The 26,663-nt window shown below is 44.0% G+C and overlaps 1 long non-coding RNA gene across 1 annotated transcript; it reads left to right on the top strand.

Moving 5' to 3' along the window:
• Window positions 1-5,598: 5,598 nt before the first annotated feature.
• Window positions 5,599-18,352, top strand: LOC112662868 (uncharacterized). Its single transcript, XR_003138911.3, has 3 exons — window positions 5,599-5,842; window positions 14,934-15,085; window positions 18,089-18,352. It is a non-coding gene; the product is annotated as an uncharacterized LOC112662868 (long non-coding RNA).
• Window positions 18,353-26,663: the final 8,311 nt, after the last annotated feature.

Raw genomic sequence — 26,663 nt, forward strand, 5'->3', positions numbered from 1 at the left:
GCCAGGCTTTAATTGTTAGGAGAGTGAAGATCCCAAAGGTAGAAACAGGGCCAAGGATAAAAATGAGGAAGGAAACAACACTTCAGGTTTAACACTGAAGGTGAGACAGGGTGCCACATGCCCTCTCGACTCTAATTACATCAACTCATATGCGTGTCTTGAAAAATAATCACATAACAATGTCTGAAAAAGAACACTGGGGTCTCAAGGTCTGCTGACCTGTGGGTCAACTCCCAGAAAAGCATCCCTCCTCCCTGGTCCCCACATCCAGATCCACCCCTGGGCCCTGATGGTGAGATGCATGGATTCCTCTCCTCAGAGCCTCTGCCAACAACGTCCATGGCACATGAATACAGTTTTGTTTTATTTTAGGCCAGAGTCTGTTGTCACCTCTAGGACTTGTTTACATAGTACACACCTCAGCATCATCTAAAATGACCAGTGAACATTTACTTTAAAATAGCTCTTATCTCAGGGGTGCCTGGGTGGCTCAGCCATTTGAGTGACCCACTCTTGATTTTGGCTCAGGTCGTGATCTCATGGTGGTGGGATCCAGCCCCGTGTCAGGCTCTGTGCTCTGTAGGGAGTCTGCTTGAGACTTTATCTCCTCTTCTTCTGCCCCTTTCCTCATTCTCTCTCTCTTTTTTTCTCTCTCTCTCTCATAAATAAATCTTTAAAAAAAATAAAAAGGTTCTTATCTCAAATATTGTCATCACCGTTCTTTCTAAAAAAGTGAGGTGAAGTGGAAACCAGTGTGAATTTTGACTGTCTACAGGGTTTGCCAAACGACATGCAGTGAACAACACAGGCTTTCTGAAGATTAAGCTTAAAATACAGCTGACTCTAGAACAACATGGTGTCAGCAGCATGGGTCCACTTGGACTTGGATTTTTTTTTTTTTTCAATAACCACAGGATAGGACTGTGAAAGTATTTTCTCTTCCTTATGATTTTCTTGATAACATCCTCTTTCTTAGCTTACTTTATTGTAAGAACTCAGTACATAATACACACCACATACAAAATATGTGTTATTTGACTGTGTATGTTATTGGTCAGGCTTCCAGTCAATGGTAGGCCACTAGTAGCAGTTAGTAGTGAGGATTTGGGGGAGTCAAAAGATATACATGAATTTTCTACGGCATGGGAGTTAGCATCCCAACTGCCTCATTATTCAAGGATCAAGTGTATTTAAAATTCTATGTTTCCTAAGTAGTAAAAACAAGAGGGAGGTGGCCCAGGACAAAGCCTGAGGTCACCAAAAAGCCAGGGCATTTGTTTTTATTTCAACTCTGTACCTGATGACATAAGACAGGCACATAAGGAAAAGCCAGGGGTCACGTACCTCTCAGGCCACTGATCCTGACAGGCCAGCCAGTTAGCATCTGAGTGACAGACAAGTGCTGTACCAGCAGAGGGAAATCTCCACAGGACCATACTCTATTTATAAACTAAGTGGAAAATACATCTATTCCATGCTCATTTTCACGTCTCAGGTGAATGCATGTTTCCATAAATACCTTCAAGTCCTTTCAGTGTTCCAACAGGCATCCATTCTGCAAGATAAGCGGTCTTCTCATGGCGACGGCAAGCTTTCCTGGCACAACCCGGAGGGCCGAGTCTCCCAGACAGAGTCAGCCTTGCTTTTATCAACGATTCAGTGAACAGCCACATTAACAATCTGATTATGATTGAAGTCCTGCACTTGGCAGGACCCTGCAGGGCTGTCCCTGTTGGGCTCCGTTTCTAAGTTGGTCCCCTGGCAAATGCCAGCTAGCTGTCTCCGATCGGCATGGGGACAGCGACCTCTGAAGGGTTGGCTGGGCTTCCTGGCCCAAAGCACGTCCTGCAAGCACCGCAAGAAGGAGGCATCTGGGCAGAAGACACCTCAGCTGCTCAGGGGACTTCCACCCTCCGCTCTCTCCTGCTCCACTTAGAATTAGAGCCAAAGTACATCCTCACACAGGACAAGGCACAGAAATGGACCAAGACCAGCCAAGAGTTGGCCAAGAATCAGACAGGAGAGCATTCTCGCGGGGCAGCATGGGGAGCCGGCCCTGGGGGGAAACTGAGGCTTACTCGCCTGGGAAGCCTGCAGGCCGGGCCGTTGCCCACACGGCTGAGGTCTGATCCAGATGCCCCGAGGGCACCAATGCAGTGGCGGCCTCTGTGTGCAGCACAGAGAGAGGACTTACACACAACACACACACCGTTCACACCCCACAAACACCATACACCATATACCACATGCCACATGCATTACACACACAGCACACACATGCACACACATGTACATCATACACCATGCATGCCACCCCCAGAACACACTGCACATATCACACACCACACCACACAGACTGTACACCATGCAAACCACACACATCACACACACACCATACATATACACTGCACACACAGACATCACACTCACCACACACATCACACACATTACACACTACACACACCATGTACCAACCATAACACACACATCACACACACGACCACATGCACCACACACAGCACACACCACATACCACGTACCACATACACCATGCACAACACACATCTGATTACTTGAGACGAGCACATGAGGAGAAGAATTGCAATGGAAGTTTGAGCTCCACTTTCTAAAGGAAGTAGCCATTCCAGAGACAGAACGGTTCTCCAAATGAGGAATGACATCGAAAAAGCCATCATAGGAATTATTTTTTAGAAAAGGCTGATATACTGGGATGCCTGGGTGGCTCAGCAGATAGGCATCTGCCTTTGACTCAGGGCGTGATCCTGGGTGTGATCCTTCCTGCATGGAACCTGCTTCTCCCTCTGCCTGTGTTTCTGCCTCTCTCTCTCTCTGTCTCATAAATAAATAAATTTTAAAAATCCTAAAAAAATAAATTAAAAGAAACGGCGGATGTAAAACAAGCAAAGAGAGGGGTGTCTGGGTGGCTCAGTCAGTGAAGCATCTGCCTTTGTTCAGCTCAGGTCATGATCCCAGGGTCCTGGGCTGGAGCCCTGCATCAGGCTCCCTGCTCAGAGGGAGTCTGCTTCTCCCTCTGCCTACTGCTGCCCCTGCTGTGCTCTCTCTCTCTCTCTTTCTCTCTCTGTGAAATAGATAAAATCTTTTTAAAAAACAGGCAGAGAGAGATTTTTAAGAAGCCAATTAGAAGTATAAAAAATAAAATTTCAACAGGACAAATACTGGAAAGTAGAAAAAACTCATTACAGAATTAAAAGGCAGTCGTGAAGTCCCAACCCTGAATGCTGAGATAGAAAAAGAGAAAATGGGAAACCGATCCTAAAAATGATTAAAGAGGAACTGAGACACTTCAGCATCCCCGGGAGGAGTTGCTGTGCAGAATGGGGAGTGTGCAGCCCTGCAGGTGACAGGGTTTAGAAAACCCCTGACGTCAGAAGGACAAGCATCACCCAGGAGCTGGAGCACACATCGAAAGTTCTCCATCAGTGCTCAGCAGGTGGATTTTTTAAAAATCTGTATCTGGTCACCATTATGAAACTGAAGAATATCAGGGTGGAAAACACAAGAGTAGAAAGAAACTTATAAATGCTTCCAGGAAAGAGAAAAAAAACTAACCCACAAAAGATGGATAAGCTCTGAAGCAAATTGTGAAAAGTAAGCAGTATCTAGAAAAATCAGTTAGAAAATTGAGTTCACCTCCTTGAGGACTGAGTCTCTGCAGGCAAGGTGGTTACTGGCAATCTGAGTGGAACGGTCACATCCAGAAACACGGCGGTGCCAAGCACAGCCTGGTGTTACTGGGAACCACACATCCTCACAATGGAGTGACCCATTTCCGTCCCCCTTGTCCTCTGTCTACACTACCACAGTCTGCAAAGTTTGGATTTGCACATGAGCAGCCCTCACACATGTCCCCTTCTGCTCCTGGTGACCCAGCACCAGACACCTGTGACCTCAGAGCCTCCACCTCCATCTTCTGCTCCAAGCCCCAGTCAGGGAAGCTCTTCAGTCAGCAGGAGGACCTGGTATTAGTTGCTTTTCCACTTCCACTGTAGAGTATTTACACACGAGTTCATGATTTATTTGCATGGCACACAGTGCTGTTTCTTCAGAGTAGAGCAAAGATGTGATTTGTAGCTGAAGAGTGTATCAGACATAATTGCATCAGTATTGTTCTGCAAGAAAATCCTCTAATAGTTCATTACATGTTAAATAATTTTGTAAATTATTTTAAAACTATTTTATAATAGGCACACATCATCAGGAGATTTTTATGTACCAGTTGAAATGTGTTGCGGTGCCATTAGAGGGAGTTGGGGCAGGCGTGCTGGTTGGCCAGCAACCACCATATACCTTACACTCCATCCATGTAGAATAGCCCCTGCTTTCAGAAAATGCAGGGAAGAGTTAGATATGGGTCCTAAGAGGTTCTTCATCACAACAGGGTTTTTGCTTTCTGAGTTAATAGTTTGTTGTGCGATAATAAAGGAAACTCTCGTCTACAGAAAGCTCTAGGACGTGCCCAGTGTTGTAGGGGCTTTGGGCCCCTCAGCCTCATTCTCTCGCACCAGGCCTACCTGTTCTTGGCCTGCATGTTGATCCTCTGCACCCTAGAACTGGAGCACCCCAGCCTCGTGTACAAAATTAGGCAGCCTCCAGTAGGGAGGCAGGAAGTCCTGCGGGCCAGCAATCAGGAACCAGCTTCAGCACAGGCCCAGTCTGCTCCAGATGGCTTAGGTAAGACTCAGTGTCTCCCCAGGTCCCATTGCCTCCTCCTAAATGACTCCCTGGACTCCTGTGCCCATTGACCAATCTGAACAAAATACTTGATTTGTGCACATGTCTCCTTCCTGTAGGCCTCTGACCTTGGACCTGCCATGACTGAGCCAGCAGACAACCAACCCTTCCTAAGAATTGTGACCTGCAAGAAAGGGCCTTCCTTGATCAGTTGTCCAACAGGCCACCCACTCCCTCACCTCGTTCTCTGTAGCCCTGTCCTCTCCTCTCTGTAAAGACAACTCCTTCCTGCCTGGCTTCTGAGACTCGCAGATCTCAGGGTTAGAATGGTCTCCCAATCACCACAGATTCCGCCCCTTCCTAAAAGAGCCCCTTGAAGCAAAAGCTCTCTTCCCTAGGTCCATCTGACATCATGCACCCTAATCTCTATAACCCAAGCCCTGAGTGTGATCTTGAGATTTACAGTAAGAAATATTTATTTGACCTTCATCACCTGGCACAGAGCTCATAAAACTTCTTCAATCCCTTAAGTGAGGAGAGCAATAAAGGTGCCTTTTATTATGTTAAAGAGGACTTTTGGGCTGCCTGGGTGGCTCAGTGGTTTAGCATCGCCTTTAGCCCAGATCGTGATCCTGGAGACTCTGGATCGAGTCCCAGGTGGGGCTCCCTGCATGGAGCCTGCTTCTCCCTCTGCCTGTGTCTCTGCCTCTCTCTCTCTCTCTCTCTGTGTGTGTCTCATGAATAAATAAATAAAATCTTTAAAAAGGAAAAAAAAAGAGATTAATTTTGGACCCCCACCTAAGGGTGAGGGGGCTGGTTACCAGGACAACTAGTCATGTGATTGGAAGGTTGGAACCTTCTAACCCAACCCCCATGATCTTCTGGGAGGGGTGAGGGGCTAGAGGTTGAATCAGTCACCAAAGGCCAAGGATTTTGTCAATCATGCCTGTATAAAAACCCCAAAGAAGGAGTTTGGGAGCTTCTGGGTTGGTGAACATTGCAGATTTAGGGAGAACAGCCCCTGGCAAGGGCATGGAAGCTCTGTGTCCTTTCCCCAGACCTTGCCCTGTGCATCTCTTTCATCTGTCTCTTCCTGAGTCACATCCTCTTGTAAGAAAACAGTCACCTGGTGAGTAAAATGTTTCTGTGCATTCTTCCAGCCATGGTAGCATGTTCAACCCAAGAAGTGGGTTGGAGAATCCTCTGATTTACAGCCGCGAACAGCCTGCCCCACACCACCCTGCTGGTGCCCAGGAATTGCCTGTTGGTGTGAACATTGAGTCAGGGACCTGTCACTGGGTCTAAGCTTTCTTTTGTGAAATTTCCCCCAGGATAAAAGTCCTGTGCTGAGACTTCTAGCTCACAGCCAGCCTCTCCTCTGCTCACATATAACTGGCTTGACCTGTGAGAAAAGCAAAGTTGCTGATCTTGGAGCCCCAGCACATCCACCTGGGCTATCTCCCATAGTTACTCCATGCTGTTCATTCATTCATTCATTCATTCATTCATTCATTCACTCAATAAGCATTCATTGCATCAAGGGGGCCCATTCATGTGGCCGGATATGGCTTCCCCCAGTATATCCAGCAGTGGACACTGCTTGTGGCCTCCCTCAGTCCCAAAGGCAGGTCGTCTCTCAAGTTCAGGCCCCTTAGAGTCTTCCTAATCTCACTGTATTTCAAAATATGGGAAAAACATTCATTGTCATTCTTTTAGTCAAAAATAATGAGAAAGTATTGAATGAGGTATGTTCACAAAACCCACAATATTTTGCAGAGTTTCTAACATTAATTAATTGACTAATTAATTAACTAAAATAAACAATAAACTAAATAAATGGATTTAAAATGTGGTCTACTTATATGATGAACCCTTATAAAAGTTTTAAACAAGCAATATAGATCTTAATAAGTCAATCCAGTTAGATCTCAAAAAATGCTGAGTTCAACATTTTGGCTTCAACTGCTTCAAGGGTTACAAATATTACATTCCCAATAGATTGGCTTATGTCCCAGATCCCAGACTATGAAGCAAGTAAGGTATTTTGGCAACAACTTTTCCCTTAGATTCATCTTTTGTGAGTAATTTGAATTAAACTATGATCAGACCTATATTAGGATGTTCACTACTTCCTGCCATAGAAAACACCTTATAAATAATTCCTGGAATCCATGCATAAACTTTGCTGAAATAATTTAACTTGGAAACCTAAGGCTATCACGCGAAGTACTTGTGGGAAATACTTTGCTCCTTTGAGTTTCTCTGATAACCCCATCAACATGAGCTGGTGTGGGTAGATGACACCTCCCCTTATCCATAAATATTTCAACCACAGGATTGCAGAGGCAGACTGCCGAGTGGAGAGCACGACAACAGCCCAGCACAATCACATTATCGTCTTCTCTTGGCTACAAGGGACTCTATTCAGACCCAGGTGCTTAGGGAATGCCACTCTTCTGTGTTGTGAATGTCAGGTGATGCATCTCCGACCGCTGCCTGTCCTTCCACTACCACCTTGGTGACGAGCTGCCCTCCAGGGGAAAGAAGGGTGGGGGTGGAGAGAGCAAAGATGCAGGGTCAGGCCTTTGGCTGGTGCAAGTTCTCACTGTCCTGCCTGCAAGCTTCGTGACCATGGCCAACTCACCTAAAAACCGGTTCTCACTGCTTCTTCTCCGTCTGCCAACAGCTCAAGGTCATGTCTTTGTAATGTCATGATCCTGCGGGGAAATGACACACCAGAGCCCTTGGAAGGCTGAGGACATGACTTCAGTGAAAGTCACCACCTTCAAACCAGAGGAACTTCCCGTGCTGGCTTTGATTCCAGTCCCACACTTGAGATATCAAGTGTCACGTGCAATCTCAGTTCAGAGTCCATTAGGAAACTGTAATATTGCCTTCTGCCACATGAAACAGGAATTATTTTGTAAACCCACGGTAAGGTGTCCTTAAAGACCTGAAATATACCAGGCATCAGAAAATTGCTAATACTTGTAACCAAATGGTAGAAATTGGAGCCAACCTGAATCTGATCTGCAGCCTGAGAAAAACTGCCCCGGCAACTCACGGAGCCGTGAATGAGAAACCTGTGTTTTACTGAGACTCGGGGAAAGTTCGTGCACAATCATCACAGCAAAGCTTTACTAACACAGAAACTGGAACCCCAAGAGGCAGTCGGCAACCATGGAAACGGGCCCCAGTAAAAAACACTGGGTACCAGGGCCACTTTTTTATTTTTAAGATTTTATTTATTTATTCATAAGAGACAGAGACACAGGCAGAGGGAGAAGCAGGCTCCGTGGCAGGAGCCTGACGCGGGACTTGATCCTGGGACTCCAGGATCATGCCCTGAGCTGAAGGTGGCACTAAACTGCTGAGCCACCCAGGGATCCTCCCAGGGCCACTTTCTATCGGCTGCTATGGTTCAACTGCTTCTCTTGCAGAACAGAAACAGATGCAGCAGGATGTGGCCCCATATGCAAATCGGGCTTAAAACAGAGCATCACTGGGCTGCCCGGGGGCTCAGCGGTTTAACGCGGCCTTCCGCCCAGGGCTTGATCCTGGAGACCCCAGATCGAGTCCCATGTCGGGCTCCCTGCATGGAGCCTGCTTCTTCCTCTGCCTGTGTCTCTGCCTCTGTGTGTGTGTGTGTGTGTGTGTGTGTGTGTGTGTGTGTCTCATGAATAAATAAATAAAAATCTTAAAAATAAAAAAAGAGGACCACTGTATGTTGGCAAATTTAATTTAAATTATTAATTAAGTAAGTAAGTAATTAAAACAGGGGACCTCGGTTCCAAAAAGCACCAAGGAGAGGCCTGAGTTGCCTGCCAGAATCAACCAACTAGGATGAGGTCCTTCCAACCAATCAAGACCAAGTGCATTTTTCCCGTTCCCTCATTAGCAAGTTGGACCAGAACCGGGAATCTGAGCAGGAGCGTCCTCTGTGTAAGCAGAGCTTCGCCTTTGCTCAGAGAGGCCAACCTCACTGTTCTCTTGGTGCTGTGTCTCCCCTCAGCTCGAGCTGTGGCCCCAGTAAAGCCTTGCCTGTGTCTTTGACTTTTGGGTCCAGCCTCATTTCTATCATTGGCCGGCCCAAGAATCGAGTTCTGAGAACATTAGGTTGGGGAGTTGCGGTGTTTCCCTAAAAAACAAGAAAACTACATGGCCTTGGCTGTAAAGCTGCAGGCAGGAGATGAGATTACTAAATTAAGACGCTGGAAGGTGGTTATGCATGTTATGTGGTAACGGAACATTTTGTCAGACCATCATCTTCAATAACTTGAAGGCAGGTAATAACCTGATGAAGTGAACTAGTGGCTTTGGGCAGACATTGGTTGGTGAAACTGTTAGGGTAAGTTCATTGTTATTATTCTACTTGATAAAGTCCTAGAGGAAAGATTCGATCTCAGAAAAGAACCATCTAGTTTTAAGCAGAATTAGAGGGAATAGGTGAAATCCAAACATTTCAAAGTCTGAAGATTTAGAAAATAAGACTACTCTGTCATGTTTACACTCACATGTGAAGCTAAGCACACCTTCTTGCCACATTTAAGGCATTAGAAGCACAGCTTTGAGGTAGACTAGCAAGCTTTCAAGGGTCTGGATATATTCACAATGTACTGAGTAGAGAGCCTACCATATACCCATTTCCCATATTTCGAAAAAGGTTACTTTCCTCTCTCCACACTCTCAGAGATTTCTGACTCCCAGAAGTGATAACAAGGAGCTGTTTCATAGGAACTCCCTGAAGGCTGTAGGCCACCTTGATTCTGTAGCCCAGGTGCCAACCGAGGCACCATGATAGGGGCTGCTGAACAGCCCAGCTACTCTCAGACTATAGGTCACTGACCTCATTTTTTCTCTAGCCCAGCAGTGCCCCCAGATATCCTGCTAGTGTTAGTCTTTTTATGTAAATACACAAGTGGTCTTTTGCTTCTCCATTGACACGTAGGGAGTTAAGATTTATGGAAGCACTTGAAGCATGTGATATATGTTTGGTTTCTCTCTGTTGGAGTAGGTGGCTTGTGACAAGCAAGGGGTGGAATGATCCATGTGTTAAAGGATGGCAGCTGGAGACATGAACATAATCTCAAACCTAGCTTAATATAGAGGTATGGCTATGTGTAGAAATATTTATAGATATGCACATGTACATATTAGGGCACACACATATACGTATATTTCCTTGATCTGTCGGCAGACTGGGCCTAGAAACAAAAATACTGGGAGCCAAGGACACACCAATCACCCAGACCATGGTTTCCAACACTACCCTCCAATAAAGTAACAAGGGCTCCAAGATACATGGCTGATTCCAGGACTGAGCAGAAAAATGCAAGATGAAGCTAGAGCATCTTACACTGTCCTACAGTAAGGTCCTCGCTCTGTCTGTCTCTGTCTCTCCCTCTCTCACACACACATACACACACACACACACACACATTCATGGGAACTTGTCAAATACAGGTTCCAACTGAAAGAACTCCCAGGGCCCAATGCAAGAACAGCTTGAGTAACACAGTAAGTACCTGGTATTGGTTTATGGAATCAATATTCATGAGTCCACAGTGATATAAAGAAAGAATTGAATAAATATATAAGGGGAAGAAAAGAGATAAATCTGAGCAAAATAGTTTTAACTCATGTATATAGATACTCCTCCCTCACAGGTGGACCTAGGTGTCCCCACCTCAGGACAGGCTATCTAGAATGACTTCTTTCTATAGAGTACAGTGTAGACAGGAAAAATTATATGCACAGTGAGGAAATCTGACCAACGTTCCCTCAGCCAAGTAGTCAAGGGCAACATCACCACTGATAAGTTGTGCGGGTAGCATGTAACCTTGATAAGATGTGACAAGAACCACCTTTCACCCTTGTGGTCTTCCTGCTAAAAGCCATGACTACAGGCCAACCATACAAGGGCATCTAATGAGTCTCTTTTGGAGGAGTCTACAAACTACCTAACCCATACTCTCCAAAATTGTCAAGGTCACAAAAAAACAAGGAAAGTCTGAGAAACTGTCATAGCCAGAAAGACCTTGAAGGCACTGGACAACTGAATGTGATGTGACATCCTGGAGGGGACCTTGGGAGAGAAAACAGACATCAAGATACATGACTAAGGTGAAGATTTGGGTTAATAATCCCGTATCAGTAGTGGTTTATTGACCGTGACAAATGTCCTGCACTAATGCACAATGTGAGCAAGAGGGGAAATTGGGTGTGGAGTCATAAGAACTCTCTGAACTGTGCTCACAACATTCTTCTGGAAATCTGAAACTTTTCTAGAATAGCAAGCCTATTAAACAACAATGAAGCAATCACGAGGTGCATGTCCCATTTTGTTGACACTTTGCAAGTTAAAGTGACAGAAGCGAAGCAAATGTTTTTAGGTTCTGCTGGGGAGGCTGAATTGAGAGGAATGAGAAGTGAAAACACAGAAGCACTGTTAGCATCCCGAGCAAGGCATTTATTGGGAAACTCACTCGACATGATGCCAATTTCTGTGGCACAGGGAAAGAAGGGAAGCAGAGAGTCCCAAATACTTCAAGACAGATGCCGACATGAAATGTTAAAGGCAGAGAGATGATGGGCTCTGACTGAGACTTGAGCAGAGCATCACATTAAAGACACTGTTCCAAGCATGCCATGCTCTCGGGCACAGCACCGTCTCAAGCGAAGAGTATGAAATTCACTGTCATGGGTTGAAGTGTGTTTTCCAAAAGATGTTGAAGTCCTCATCTCTAGTACCTGGGAGCTTGGCTTATCCGGAAAGAGCCTTTGCAGGTGATCATGTGGAGATGAGGTCATTGTGGTGGCCCCGATCCAGTAGGACTGATGTGAGAAGGGGAGATTGGGACCCAGACACACACACTCCACACAGGGAGACACCATGGAAAGATTGGAGTCCCTCTGCCCCAACCGAGGGACATCAAAGCCTTCAGGCAAGCCTCCAGGAAAGTGGAGAGGGGCCTGGCTCAGGGTCTCGCTCATAGCCTCAGAAGGAACCAGCTCTGCCTTGATTTGGGACTTTGGGGCCCCAGAACTGAGGGACAATAAACTTGTGATGATTCAGTCAATAAGTTTGTGGTACTTTGTTAGCACTGCCCTAGCCAACTCATGCACACACATTTTTCTTTATTTTCCTTTTTTAAGCATTGCTTTGTCTGTGCTCCTATCTATTCACTTCTGGGGGCTCATATATGAGGAAGGGAGACTGCCTACCATTTCCGGTTCAGACACGGGTTGCCTGTTCCTGTCCATTTAGCCTCCCCTCAAGCAGCATGTGACTAGATACTCCATCCTACCCCTTTCACCCCAAACTTTACTCAAGCAAACTTTTTATTCATTAAGAAACCCTTGCTTTAATATTGCTTTGTTTATAAATTTTGTTTTGCAAGCCTTTTGTGCATTAATTATGTATGTTTAACATATAATTTCATTACTCATTTATGTTACGTTGTATGTTCATTTCAGCATGTGAGGAAAATATAATTTGCATCTGAGTCTATATGGAATCACTGCATACTGCAAACAAATGCACAATCTAATGAGCTTATTAAATGCTAAATAACTAGGTAACTGGTATTTTAAATTATTAATATTGTAGAGAAATCAATGCAGGACAGTTAAAAATGTGTCAAGTGTGTTTGACTAAAAAAGAGGAAAGCTTCAGTTACTCTGTGACACATGATTTTTGTCCCCTCATGGCTAAATGCTCTCCCACAGGAGTCTGATGAGCCAGTAATTGCTTAAAGCACCGATGACCAGTAGGGATGCTGCATGGAGACTATGATACATCCCATCCAAACAGATGAGTCACAGTGCAGATTTTAGGTTTCTGAAACAAAAATTCAAAAACGTTCTGCTTTTAAGACATATTTCCCCACTTGGTATGGGATCCTCTTGGTTGCCAAGCTGTCAGATTGAGAGTGAATGCAGAAAATCCATCATCTGGTGGAAAAGGCAGGTAAGAGACCAGGGCTTGATCAAATAATGGAATCAAATAGTGGATCAAATAATGGAACCACGATGTAATTGTATAAATAACATACTTTATTATTTTCCTTCTTTGTTATCATAAATATTTTGTGATATAGTGGCCTCAATCCATGGTCAATGGCTATAACATTGTGGCATCACATAGGAATATCCATCAGTGACAAGAGTTGAAGATAAATTCTCTCCATGCCCAGAACTTTAAGCAAAATAAATATGGCCCATTTTTTTTCTAGACTGAAACGCAGCAGAGAAAGCACTCTCCACTGGTTTACACACTTTGGCCAATGGATTGGCTGATGGTCAGAGACTTGGAATGCACAGGGTTGAAAGCCTACAGAGTAGGTATATGGAAGGATTTTGCAGAATAAGCACAGGCTGTGAGGATGTTTGCAAACAATGTGAGTGCCTATCAGAGGGCATCCTTGCAGAGGAGGCTGGCAAAACCAGGTAGACAAGATGACCTGCTCTGACAGGTGTCCTCTTTCCCCAGCCACACTGGTGTGAAACAAAATATCATGAAATTTGCTATGAAGCAACATATGGGGTCAACAACATAGAATCCTCTCACCAAAGCTACCCTGGCTCTTGTTTCTCTTGAGTTCCTACCCTGCTGACAGCACTGTGCCCTGACACAGCAACTATCATTCCTTGAGGAGAACATCCAAGTGCCTTGTGCCAAATTAGTTGGATGAGATGCTTTCCATCATGGAAGGCATGATAATTTGTCCTTCCAGAATAGACAAGAACTTTGGATATGGATTTGACTTTCTGACCTGAAATGCTACTGCCAGCACCAATATCTGTGGATGCCCAATTCACCGCTGTGGTACCTCACCATCACTGCTCCTAATAGAACAACAAAAGTCACAGCAAAAGACACACGGTAATGGACTTGTGTCCGTGGAATTTTCTGGTCTTAATATATAACCTATCATTGAAAAGCAGATAAGCAGATAGAATAGTGAACCTATCTATATCTTTAATTGTGGTTCCAGTTAAGAAATAATAACCTAAAAATCTGGGGAGCTGTCTTAGAGGAAGCAATATATATATATTTTTTAATCCAATGGACATATGCTATTTCTTCATGGGCAGTATGAACAGATCTGGAAACCGAAAGGGTGAAAACTGAGCTGCTCTCCGACAATCCCATCTCACTATTACACACCGCAACATGCTTGTGCAATGTTTTCCTCCTGGGCTCTCTATTGGGGTAGGGCCAGGTTCATAGTGAAACAAGTAAGACAGGTTTGCCTCAAATGTAAAATTTAAAGGGCACCAAAAACTCGGTCATCAAGATAAATTATGTCTTCATGTAATAGTTTTAAAAAATTAAAAATTAAAAAAATCTGTGTTGAACAAAATACCGGAAATTTAAATAAGGAAAGGATTAGTAATCTGAAGTTAATTCAGCTTTATTTAAGACTGTCATTTGGTGAAGCAAAAGTGTTAAACATGACAATTCTCTCAGTTGAAATGAGGTAAGTGAAAAAGATGACATTGGGAATATCACTGATGAGTTTTTTCTATTAAAGCCTGAAAAGTAATGTTATAGTGAATTCTGCTTTTGATAATAAATAAAACATTTAAATTTTGTGCTAGACATTTCAACACAGCTACTTTCAATTTTTTGATAATTTTAAAAATATTTTAATACAGAAAAAACTAACCTCCAAAACAAAATACATAAAATCATGTACATAAGGGCCCACACATTTTCTTTTGCTTCAGGCTCTAATAATCCTTTGCTAACATCAGATCTTGCCTTTATTTAGAATTTTGGGGATCCCTGGGTGGCGCAGCGGTTTGGCGCCTGCCTTTGGCCCAGGGCGCAATCCTGGAGACCCAGGATCGAATCCCACATCGGGCTCCCTGCATGGAGCCTGCTTCTCCCTCTGCCTGTGTCTCTGCCTCTCTCTCTCTCTCTCTCTCTCTGTGTGTGACTATCATGAATAAATAAATAAAATCTTCAAAAAAAAAAGAATTTTGCTAATTTTGTTCATCCTGGATTTTTTGCATTGATTTTGATTTTTAAGACATTGCATTAAAATATTATTTATACATATTTGGTGCCCCTAAAATTTTGTGCTTGAGGCAAATGCTTCACTTTCCTCCCCTAATTCCAATCCTGGGTTCTTATATTGGGATTCTTCAGGGAAACAAATCAATAGTTTTTTAATTTGTTTATTTATTTATTCATTTAATTTATTTATTATAAGGATTTGGCACACATAATCCTGGACTCAGAAGTCCCAAGATCTGCAGTTGACAAGCTGGGGCCCCAGAGGAGCTGATGCTGTAATTTCAGTCTGAAAGCTGATAGACTGGAGACCTTGAGTCAGCTGGAAAAAGACCAATGTCTCAGTTTAAGGTACATAGACTTCCCCCTTACTCACAGGACTGTCTGTCTTTTTTGTTCTATTCAGGTCATTCAATTCATTGGAAGAGATCCATCTAAGTTAGAGAGGGCAAGTTGCACTACTCAGTCTACCAATTCAAATATTAAACTCACCCAGAAACACCCTCACAGACACACCCAGAATAATGCTTGGCTCAAAATCTGAGGGCCCCATGGCCCAGTCAACCTGACACATAAAACTGTCATAGTTCCCAAGAGAGGAGTGATTTCCCCAGGCCACACAACAATGGTTCCACTGAATCAGAGTTGGGACTGTGGCCATCTTTGTGTCCCAAGGCTCTTCATTTGCTAGAGTAAATGATTCTAAGTCTGCAGAATGCTCATATGGGTTGTGACTGAACTAGCAGAGAAACCAACAAGATCGCAATGTAGGTTTAGTGACTTTTGAGGTGTTGCGTCTCCCTCTTCGTAGGTGAGACCATCTTCATTTTTATGGGGCATAGCTGCATTTTCTAAACCAGAAGATGGCAGACGCTAGGATGGGAAACATAGCCAGAAGGGTGGACATGGATGCCAAGTAGCCCAAGAGATTAGTTACTATTGTGTCTCTGCTCTGAAACCATGAAGTCCTGAGACTGCAACTCGGAAACCACTTCTCATACCTTCTCACCTATTTCCTCTTATGCACGATGGGTAGAGACACTGGACAGGGACTGGAAGGCAAGAGGAGGGGAAAGACCTATCCTTCCTGGTTCAAGCTCCCCACTCACTCCCAGCATAGGGCAGCTATGGCTCAAGGCTCTCCCTGGGGCACTAACTTCCGGGACCAGCTGCATCCCATACTCCTGGTGTTTCAGGGTCTACTACAGGGTGACTCATTCTCAGATCTAAGCAAAGCTGTCCTTTAGTTCTGAGGTGTGAGCACCAGCTTTGTGGGGGTCCCTCTTCTGACCTTCAAAGCTGATAATCCCACTTTTCCCTTCTTTTTCTCCAAACTATGGAGGTGTTAGCAGCTTCCTCCACTTACTAATAAATGGGTAACCCAAACTCTAGAGATGTTAGGTGCTTCTGAGATTTACTAATACCTGGGTTACCCCTTTTTACCTGTTCAGATGTTCAACATCTGTGTGAACAGTCATTCGTGTCCCCTTTGTTTGAAATAGCTCCCATGGTTTCTGCTTTCTCAACTACCCCCCATGGATTTGGTTCCTCAGGAGAAATCCACTCTCCCAGATAGGGAATGTTCCTCTAGCACACCTGGCGAGTCCTAGGACTGAAGTCAGTTCATTCTGAGGCTGACTGTGGCCCACCAAACAAGTGCAGAAAAATGAACATGGCCTCTGCGTGGCCGTGGCTAAGTCTGAGGAGGAAAAAAATAATAAACTGAAAACACCGGACTGTGAGGAGCCCAAGTCTGACCAAACACCACAGGATGCGTTATGTCACCTCAGCAGTGAAGAGATGATCCACAGCAGAAAAAGTCAGGGTTCAAGTTCACAGAGGAGATTAATTGCCTTGACTTCCAGAGAATCACCTAGAAAGGGGGTGGCCTGGAAGGAGATTTTTAGCTGCTATATTGGACTCTGACTTTCTAAAGAAAATAAAAATGTTTCTGGAGAAAAAGGAACTCCAATATAGATAAACGGTTTCAGGCTTACAGAGGCCAAGTGGGAGCAAACAGGAACCCAGGAACTGGATCCCTGAAGTCAGGGATCCAGGATCCAGTCCAAGGGCACCCCTCAGTCTTCATTGCACCCCATCATAATGTCCAGGGAGCTCTGCAAGCTGAAAACTTACCAACAAATGACAATCTATCTAAGGAAATGCTGTTCTGAGCAGCCATCTTACAAATATGTTCTGAAACAATAATTGCCTTTTTTTCCTAAGTAAATTCATCTAAATATAGGTAGTTCCTCTCTCCTTTCATTGGGGGAAACTTTCTCAAAGACTGAATAGCATGTGACATACCTACACTCCCAAGGAAGGAGCAGGAAATAAAGTTACGGGTGATGACAGAATTAGGCGGGTAGATTGTAGCACTCAACCTCTGGTGTCAAGTGTAATTTTAGTGTCTGTCTCGGGAATGATGGGTGGCTATGTCAGCAAAACCAGGCACTGCTTCCATCTCAGAAAAATACAATCCTCGTTGAACAATAATTGATATCAGCGATCCTTGAGGTCTTAAAAAATGGAACATTGGAAGATGCAGGTGTGGATTTCTTAGCACCTGATCTCTCATAGCTGAGGGCTCACAAGAATTACATGAATCACACCGGGCAGTGTAGACAAGACAACTAACTCAGGGCGCAAGCAGGCTGTCGGGCCAGTATGGACCACTTCTGTCTGATGGGCCCATGCCCTTACAAGTCTTGGTTTGGAATCCTGGCAACCAGAGGTAGCTCTCATGACACACAAATTCTTTTTCTTTATGTTGTTCAATCTCTGAAATAAACAAGATGGATAGGTTTATAGCGATGGGCACCATCTGGTGTCCTGCAGATGTACCTCATAATTCAAAAGCATAGTGTGCTGTCAATATGCCATCTTGATGGTGCAGGGTCATCCCTATTTTCTGCACACGTGATTATGTTTAAAATGTGTTTTTTTCCCCTGTATTTGATAGAATCCTCAATGGAACTATCAGAGATATTTAACGTATTACTCCATCAGTCACAATGGTGATGTGTTCAGTGAAGACTATGAAACTGGGTGACTGCTTACCTCCTGCTTTATTAGGACTCTATCAATTTAATTTTTTAAAGTGAACTTAAGATCTGAATTTACACCTTCACACACGTTTGCCGAAAAAAAAAAAAAAAACCCTCCCTCAACCACTGATATTTAAAGATAACTGCAAAGCTCTTTCAATGTTTTTAAAACATTTAAAGCCATAGAGCATCAAATTTTTACTTTGTGAAATTTATAGTTTTATAATTGCATGAAATATCTTCATTCTTTCTTTGGGTCAATCTCAGTCATCTGGTCTCCAAAACAATTTTTTTTTCTTTATAACAGCAGTTTTCAAAAGTCCAGAACCCAAGTTACACTGAATACATGCTGCACTGAGTGAGGACTCGGGCTGACAGGTGCACTCCAACACCTCTAATGGATCAACATGAATGATGCGGCCTGTCAACAGCCCCAAGATCTCTATGCCCATTTTACGATTGTGTCCAGAGGCACTCCTCACTTCTTTAAGCTAAAAATTCTAAGCTTGTTTCTTCCTTTCAGTGCTCCTCGGATTTAGACAAATTCATTTCCCAATCTCCTTTGAGAATACTAGCATGCTGCTAAGAGTTGTTATTTATAAAGTGTGGTTCATTTCCTGAGGAATCTGGCATAGGCTGAAGTGGCTCTGACATAGATGATCCCTTCTTAGGTATGGCAAACACGAGTTAGCTCTGAATCCTGTACTAGTTCGAGGACTGCAGTGTTTGAGTGGGGATAGACCACAGCCAGTACCTGGTAGAAATGAGTGTCCGCAACAGCAAACATGATCATGAAGCATGAGATGCACCAAGGGGATGCTCCAAAACACTTGGAGAGGACACTGCGTGAAACCAAGACTCTTCATTATCAAGTGCAGAGAAGCTAGGGAAATCCAAGTTAATGTAGGCATAGCAATGCCATAGTCTCCCAAGGCTGTTGTGGTCTTGGGTACACTGGTCATCCTTATATAGGACAAAGGGGATTTATTAGGATTGAAAGCCAACTGTTTTCAAATGCCATACATACTTAGAGTGTGCGGTTGGGGTTCAAGGTGAAAGGTGGCAGGCCTCCTCCAGAGACACAAGGTGAAGACTAGGAGCAGCAAGAGGGAGTTGGATGTCAGAAAGAAGGGACCCCCAAACAAGGACAGATCCCAAGAGTGCAGGCAGGGGATGAGCAACACACTGTGCAGTCTGGTCCTACAGGATCAAAATCTATCCTGATGTACCTCCTTATGGAACCTTCCAAAGCTTTCCTGGGTTATCTCTGAGAATAATTGCTTTCTGTGGCCAGAAAAATACAGGTCTCTGCGGAATAAGTCACCTTGCTCTGCGCTAGACAACAGGCAAAGGGAATAGAAATGTGCAGGCTGGTGGGAAGGTTACGCAGGAAATCAGAAGCTCATGGCAGACACTTAAGAAGGCCTGGAAGTCCCGCTGGGTCTGAAAAATTGTAGCAATTTACCAATTTAGAAACCTGTCACTGAAAAAGAGAAAGAAAAATGGTTTTCAGATTTCCAGTTACGGCTGCAAAATACAAGACAGGGCTCTAACAATTGTTATGTTGTGATTCTAAAACAGCATGTTTATTGAAAAAAAGTAACAGTTAAATAGGGAAATAATAAAAGAAGACAAGGAAGCAGACAAGCTATTAATTCCTGGCCCAAGAGGATGCTGTTTCTTAGTGGATGGTCAGTTAGCTGTGGCAGCACCATTTACCCGAAGTCTTGATTTTCAGCAGTGTCTATTCTGTGTTTAGCAAAGAGCTAGGATAATGCCCATGAATTGGAACTTTTAGAACCATCTCACATTGTAAAATTGCACATGAAATTAGTAGTCCTTTCCTTTGTTTCTCTTTACTGTGTATGGTTCTCACACACATGGTGCTTTCTGGTGGGCCACTGAGCTGTTTAGCCACAAAACTAGTGACTTAAGACAATACATTTTTATCATTTTGAAATTCTGGAGGGCAGAAATGTGACACAGGTCTTAGCCGGTGAATTGTTTTCAATAGAGTGTGTTTATTGCAACACATGTTCATAGGACCCACTTCAGCATTTTTGTTTGTTTTTTTTTAAGATTTTATTATTTATTTATGAGAGACACAGAGAGAGACAGAGACACAGGCAGAGGGAGAAGCAGGCTCCCTGCGGGGAGCCCAATGAGGGATTCAATCCCAGGACCCCGGGGACCACGACCTGAGCCAAAGGCATTTATTTGCTTAACCACTGAGCCACCCAGGTTCCCCTAGAGAGAAGGCTTTCACTGATACTTGACTTTTGGTGACTGATAAGGCTGCCCATTCTCTTCTCGACACCATCATTTTCCTAATTGGTGACTGTTTATTCATAAAGTTCATCATGAGCAGCATGATGGAAAAAGTCCTTCACAGTATGAAGGTAAAACTTTTGATTGGTGTTTCGGTTCAGAAGATCCTTGATGGATCTATACCCAAAAACTACAGAACACTTCTGAAAGAAATTGAGGAAGACACAAAGAGATGGAAAAATATTCCATGCTCATGGATTGGAAGAATTAATATTGTGAAAATGTCAATGCTACCCAGGGCAATCTACACATTTAATGCAATCCGTATCCAAATACCATAGATTTTCTTCAGAGAGTTGGAACAAATAATCTTAAGATTTGTGTGGAATCAGAAAAGACCCTGAATAGCCAGGGGAATATTAAAAAAGAAAACCATAGCTGAGGGCATCACAATGCCAGATTTCAGGTTGTACTACAAAGCTGTGGTCATCAAGACAGTGTGGTACTGGCACAAAAACAGACACATAGATCAATGGAACAGAATAGAGAACCCAGAAGTGGACCCTCAACTTTATGGTCAACTAATATTTGACAAAGCAGGAAAGACTATCCACTGGTAAAAAGACAGTCTCTTCAACAAATGATTCTGGGAAAATTGGGCATCCACATGCAGAAGAATGAAACTAGACCACTCTCTTTCACCATACACAAAGATAAGCTCAAAATGGATGAACGATCTAAATGTGAGACAAACTTCCATCAAAATCCTAGAGGAGAACACAGGCAACACCCTTTTTGAACTTGGCCACAGTAACTTCTTGCAAGATACATTCATGAAGGCAAGAGAAACAAAAGCGAAAATGAATTATTGGGACTTCATCAAGATAAGAAGCTTTTGCACAGCAAAAGAAACAGTCAACAAAACTAAAAGACAACCTACAGAATGGGAGAAGATATTTGCAAATGACCTATCAGATAAAGGGCTAGTTTCCAAGATCTGTAAAGAACTTATTAAACTCAACACCAAAGAAACAAACAATCCAATCATGAAATGGGCAAAAGACATGAACAGAAATCTCACAGAGGAAGACATGGACATGGCCAACATGCACATGAGAAAATGCTCTGCATCACTTGCCATCAGGGAAATACTAATCAAAACCACAATGAGATACCACCTTACACCAGTGAGAATGGGGAAAATTAACAAGGCAGGAAACAACAAATGTTGGAGAGGATGCGGAGAAAGGGGAACCCTCTTGCACTGTTGGTGGGAATGGGAACTGGTGCAGCCACTCTGTGTGTGGAGGTTCCTCAAAGAGTTAAAAACAGACCTGCCCTATGACCCAGCAATTGCACTGCTGGGGATTTACCCCAAAGATACAGATGCAATGAAACGCCGGGACACCTGAACCCCGATGCTTATAGCAGCAATGTCCACAATAGCCAAACTGTGGAAGGAACCTCGGTGTCCATCAAAAGATGAATGGATAAAGAAGATGTGGTCTATGTATACAATGGAATATTAGCCGTTAGAAATGACAAATACCCACCATTTGCTTCAACGTGGATGTAACTGGAGGGTATTATGCTGAGTGAAATAAGTCAATCGGAGAAGGACAAACATTATATGTTCTCATTCATTTGGGGAATATAAATAATAGTGAAAGGGAATGAAGGGGAAAGGAGAGAAAATGAGTGGGAAATATCAGAAAGGGAAACAGGACATGAGAGACTCCTAACTCTGGGAAACGAACTAGGGGTGGTAGAAAGGGAGGTGGGCGGGGGATGGGGGTGACTGGGTGTCAGGCACTGAGAGGGGCACTTGATGGGATGAGCACTGGGTGTTATGCTATATGTTGGCAAATTGAACTCCAATAAAAAGAAATTTAATAAAAAGAAGATCCTTGATGCATTTTTCATGCCTAACTATAGTTGGGTAAGGACATTGAGTGTCAAGGAAGAGATGAATGCCTCATGCTCTGCAATGAACTGTGAATCCAGTGAGATGGAGAAAGCAAGTATGATGTCAATGACAACATTGATTGCTCTGTGTGTGGAGTCTGCATGCTTATAGGACCAAAACAGGTCAAGGCTGCATCTTCTAATCAAATAAAGGAGCTAATGTCTTTCTTGTTTCCCTGACCACTGGGAAAGGTAATGGGAATTAGGAGTTGAAAGTAAAGCTGAGAAAAGCTTGAGATCTGATGGGGAAAAAAAAAAAAAAAAAAAAAAAACCAAGAGGCTTCAATCAGAAAGGACTCCAGAAAAAACAAGATCAGGTGGCTTAAGAGAAACTAGAATATAGCAATTTCTATAAAAACAAGGATATTTTAGATACCACTCTTGAAAAGATATAAGATTCCTGCCCCCAATGAAGAATTCCCTGAGCCGTGTGATTGGACAAGGTCTTTGGGGCTGCAGCCACCTCCACATTCCAGATCACGTTCCTCTCTTCCTTCCCATGTGCCGTAGAATAGGACAGGCACAGGCTTCCTCTCTTGGGAAGAACATCTTTCCCTACTGCACACACACCTGAGTCTCCTTGAAGGTGAAAAGGGTCAAGAGACTCATTGCTTCTGTGCTATTCTTGCCAAAAATGCAGAGCCTCAGTCTAGCCATGAGAAGATACCAGGCAAACCCAAGTCAGGGAACCTTCTACAAAGTGTCTGACCAGCAAGATCATGCAAGATGTGCTACTGAAGGAACCTGGTGCAGAGCAGTAGTGTGATGCTCCGCAGGGGAGGGTGCATGGATGGGGAGAAATCTTGCCTCCCAAGCTACTGATATTGCTCTTTTTATCACCAGGATCTTGCCTCACAGGAGCTGGTAGGCCGGCTGGGGAGGGCAAAGCTGCTGTGGAGAACTGCAACGTGCAGGACTCATATTGTGTGTTGCAGATACAAGTACTATGTCATTGAAAGAAGAGCAAAGAGAGGTTTTATCCAATTGCTAGGTTAGAAGCAGGAGTAGATGTTGGTTAATGTACAGAAGTCTTATTGAAGGAGGAGACAAGCAAATTTGAGCGTGACCAGAAAGATGAATAAGATGGTTTTGCAGGAGCAAATATTCTAAGAGATGAGACACAGGCAGCCTGGAGGTGTGGAGGGCGGACCCAGCTCTGCAGCAGAACTATCTGCGAGCCTCCAGAGGACAGCAACGGCTCCCGAGCAGCTGTGCCATCAGCGAGGATGCTCATCTTTGAGTTAAGAATTCCTCCCTTTGAGTCATGCATTTGTTTCCTACAGCTGCTCACATCTCCCAGTTATCTCACCGTTATGGAAGCCAGAAGTCCCATATGAGTCTTCAGGTGCTGAGGTCAGGGTGTGGGCAGAGCTGGCTCCAGGGGAGAATGTAACCGCGGCCTCGGCTGCTCCTAGGGGCTTCTTGGCCCTCGGTGGCTCCGCTCGAATCTTGGCCTCACTGTGCATCGCCTGCCCTCCCACCCTGACCCTTGGGCTGCCCTTTTACTATGAGCTGTGTGATTATGTTTCCGAGGCACCCAGATTAACCAGGACAATAACGAGCAGCAAGGGTGGCATGAGTGGAGGAGAACTTGAGGGACCCTCCAGACAAGCCTGGGGAGTTGGACTCTCTGTAATAAGATGCCAGGAACAAGCTGACAGCATTTTAAGTAGGCTCCTGGCATGAGAAAAGACAGGTTTATCAGCAAACAAATGTGTGGTCCTAATAGGTGTAGTGAAGAGCGAAGGGAAAGACAGGGGAGGGGCCACTCCAGGATGGGTCACCACCACACGAGGGACAAGTGGGAGGGGCTCAGGAAGGCCCTTGGCCCTCTGGCAGCTGCTTCAATATTCCCTCCCCTCCTGTCTCAGGTGTCTATGATGGTGACTTGCACACATTTTGATCAGAGGATGAGTTTTTTTTTTCTTAAGATTTATTTATTTATTCATGAGAGACACAGAGAGAGAGAGAGAGAGGCAGAGACACAGCAGAGGAGAAGCAGGCTCCATGCAAGGAGCCCTACGTGGGACTCGATCCCAGGTCTCCAGGATCACACCCCGGGCTGAAGGCAGCGCTAAACCACTAAGCCACCAGGACTGACCAGAGGATGAGTTTTTAATTTAAGAAAGATGTGACAATAACTACAGAATTTACTAAAGAAGTTACACTAGCATCATAACAAAAATCGGCAAATTTGTTACAAAGGTTCTGAACCCAAGCAAGTGTCTTCGGAAACACAGGATTCCCATTCGCACTCAGTACAACACATCCCCTTAACCTCTTCCCACTCAGGCCACACCCAACCCTGTGCACAAGTTACCGGGAAATGTCGCATCCAATGTACCGCGGGATCATGTGGTGGACGTTCTTCGGATTTGGTTCAAATATTTCAAAAAGAAATGCCATCACTTCCAATGGGTGCCTAAATTGGTCCCCGATTGCATATTTGGATGAAAACCAACAGGTGAAAATCTTCATGTGAAAACCCAAAAGGCCGAACTCCGGGAAAGAATCCTTATTTCATCTCTTGGAAGGAAACGTGATAAATTCGACATGTTTGCTCAGCAACACGGAGGACTTTGCCAGGTTTTTCTTCCACACCTTTGGTTTCTTGGAAATATGTTTATGTGTTTATTATCTTCTCTCCTGAATGTTTTTATTCTGTTAGACTTCCAGGTATAAGTAAGCCTGAGAAGATATTAGGTGCACAATCTGGGGGGAAAGTTGGCACAGAAATGATCATCCAAGTGATCATGTTCTTCATTTTCAATATAAATGGAATATACATGGAACCAGACAAGTAATGAAATTGAGATGAAATGTCCTTTTGCTTGTGAAGTGAGTAGATTTGTCCTATCTTTCCCTCCCTGCCTCCGTGGCCTCGTGTGCTCTTGAGAAAGTGAGTTTGCTGTCAAATGGCCCCACTGTCTTCACCTGTAGCAGGAACCTTGGAGCCCCGGCTCAGTGAGAAACGTATCGCCTGCTCCCCCAACAACCTGAATCACTCTGGAAACTAATTTTATTTATTTATGTGTTTGCCTCCTGTATGCACCCAATGCCTCAGAACCCCCAGGGGATGTGGTAAGAACAGAAGCCTTGAGAAAGAGTCCAATTTGGAGCAAAATGAAAGAAACAGAAATAAGAATAAAGCTCCCGTTGCTGGAATAAACATTATCCATTAAGTTGCACTTAATGCAAAGACAGTGACAGGAAACCCCAATGCATTCCAGCAGCAGGTGCCTAATTATGACAACTCCGAGTGCTTCCCGGCTCCTTCCCTGCCTGTCCTTTCCATACTAACGGCAGTTTTCAGAAGTCAAAACAGCAACAGCAAAATATCCCACTTCGACATAAAAAGAAACTATCTTTCAAAGACAATCAGAGCAAGTTTTGTTTTCCTCTTTACTCCAAAGAAGAAAGCACTTTAGAGGCACTTCACTCCCAAGCTTACCTCACAGATGGGCACGAGTGGCAGTGCCAGCCCTCGAGCGGGTGGGAGACGGCACCCAGGCGTGGTGGGGCAGCGGGCGGGTGGCGCTGGGTCCCAGCTGTGCCATCTCTGTGCCCCTGTCTCTGGGGACCATGACAACTCCGAGCCGGGAAAGTCCTGGTGGGCAGGATGCAAGGAGATGCAGTTCCATCCTCAGAGCAGCTTGGAGGAAAACCATGCCATCCACTCTGGAGAAGTCTAGAAACTCCCGGGGCATCTGCAGGTGGTGGAGATACAGCTGGCTCGATGATGTGGGACCCGCATGGTCACGTACAGCCCTGCTCGAGCAGTCCGGTGTTGGGTTGAGGCTCTGCGGTGGCCATCTGCCCAATTCTTAGTATTATGAACAAGAGCTCTGCACCTCCATACGCTGGGGCCCCACAAATCACATAGCAGGTCCCCATCTCTTATCTAATACTGCCACGTGTTTAGATCTTACCTCGAAACCATATTTTTACTCCCGTCTTAAAAAATACCTCCTATCATTTAATCTAAAATATTCTAATTGCATTTTCATTATCAAATTGTTCTTTGATGAGAAAACTAATTAAAAGAAATATATATATTAAAATTAAATATAAATAAGTATAAAAATAAATATTTTCACTATCAAATTGTCCTTTGATGAGAAAACTAATTAAAAGAAATATATATTAAAATTAAATATAAATAAATATTAAAATAAATAAATAAATAAATATATTTACATATAATTTTTTTAAGTAAGAAGGAATGAATCAGTGAAAGCCATAACTAGACTATTTCTTTCATCAGAGGACTGATTTCTTTTCTGTGTGGGGCATCTGGAAGCATGCTAGCATAGGAGGTAGTCACAGGTGCACCTGACTTATAATGCAATAGAGAGCAATTGTCTAGGACAGTGGCTTTTAAACTTTCATTGGCTGCAAGTCCCATGTGAAGAATACAGGGTTCATTTCAATCTAGTGCACGTTCACACACACACACAGACACACAATGCTGAAACACAGTTTTACGCATCATGGAACCACTCCTATGTTGAAGCACTAAGCCCCAGTTCCTGAGGATCTGGATGTGTTTCTTTTTTTTTTTTTAATTTTTATTTATTTATGATAGTCACAGAGAGAGAGAGAGAGAGGCAGAGACACAGGCAGAGGGAGAAGCAGGCTCCATGCACCGG

Source organism: Canis lupus, chromosome 34, assembly GCF_003254725.2.
Source record: "Canis lupus dingo isolate Sandy chromosome 34, ASM325472v2, whole genome shotgun sequence".
NCBI classification, from domain to species: Eukaryota; Metazoa; Chordata; class Mammalia; order Carnivora; family Canidae; genus Canis; species Canis lupus.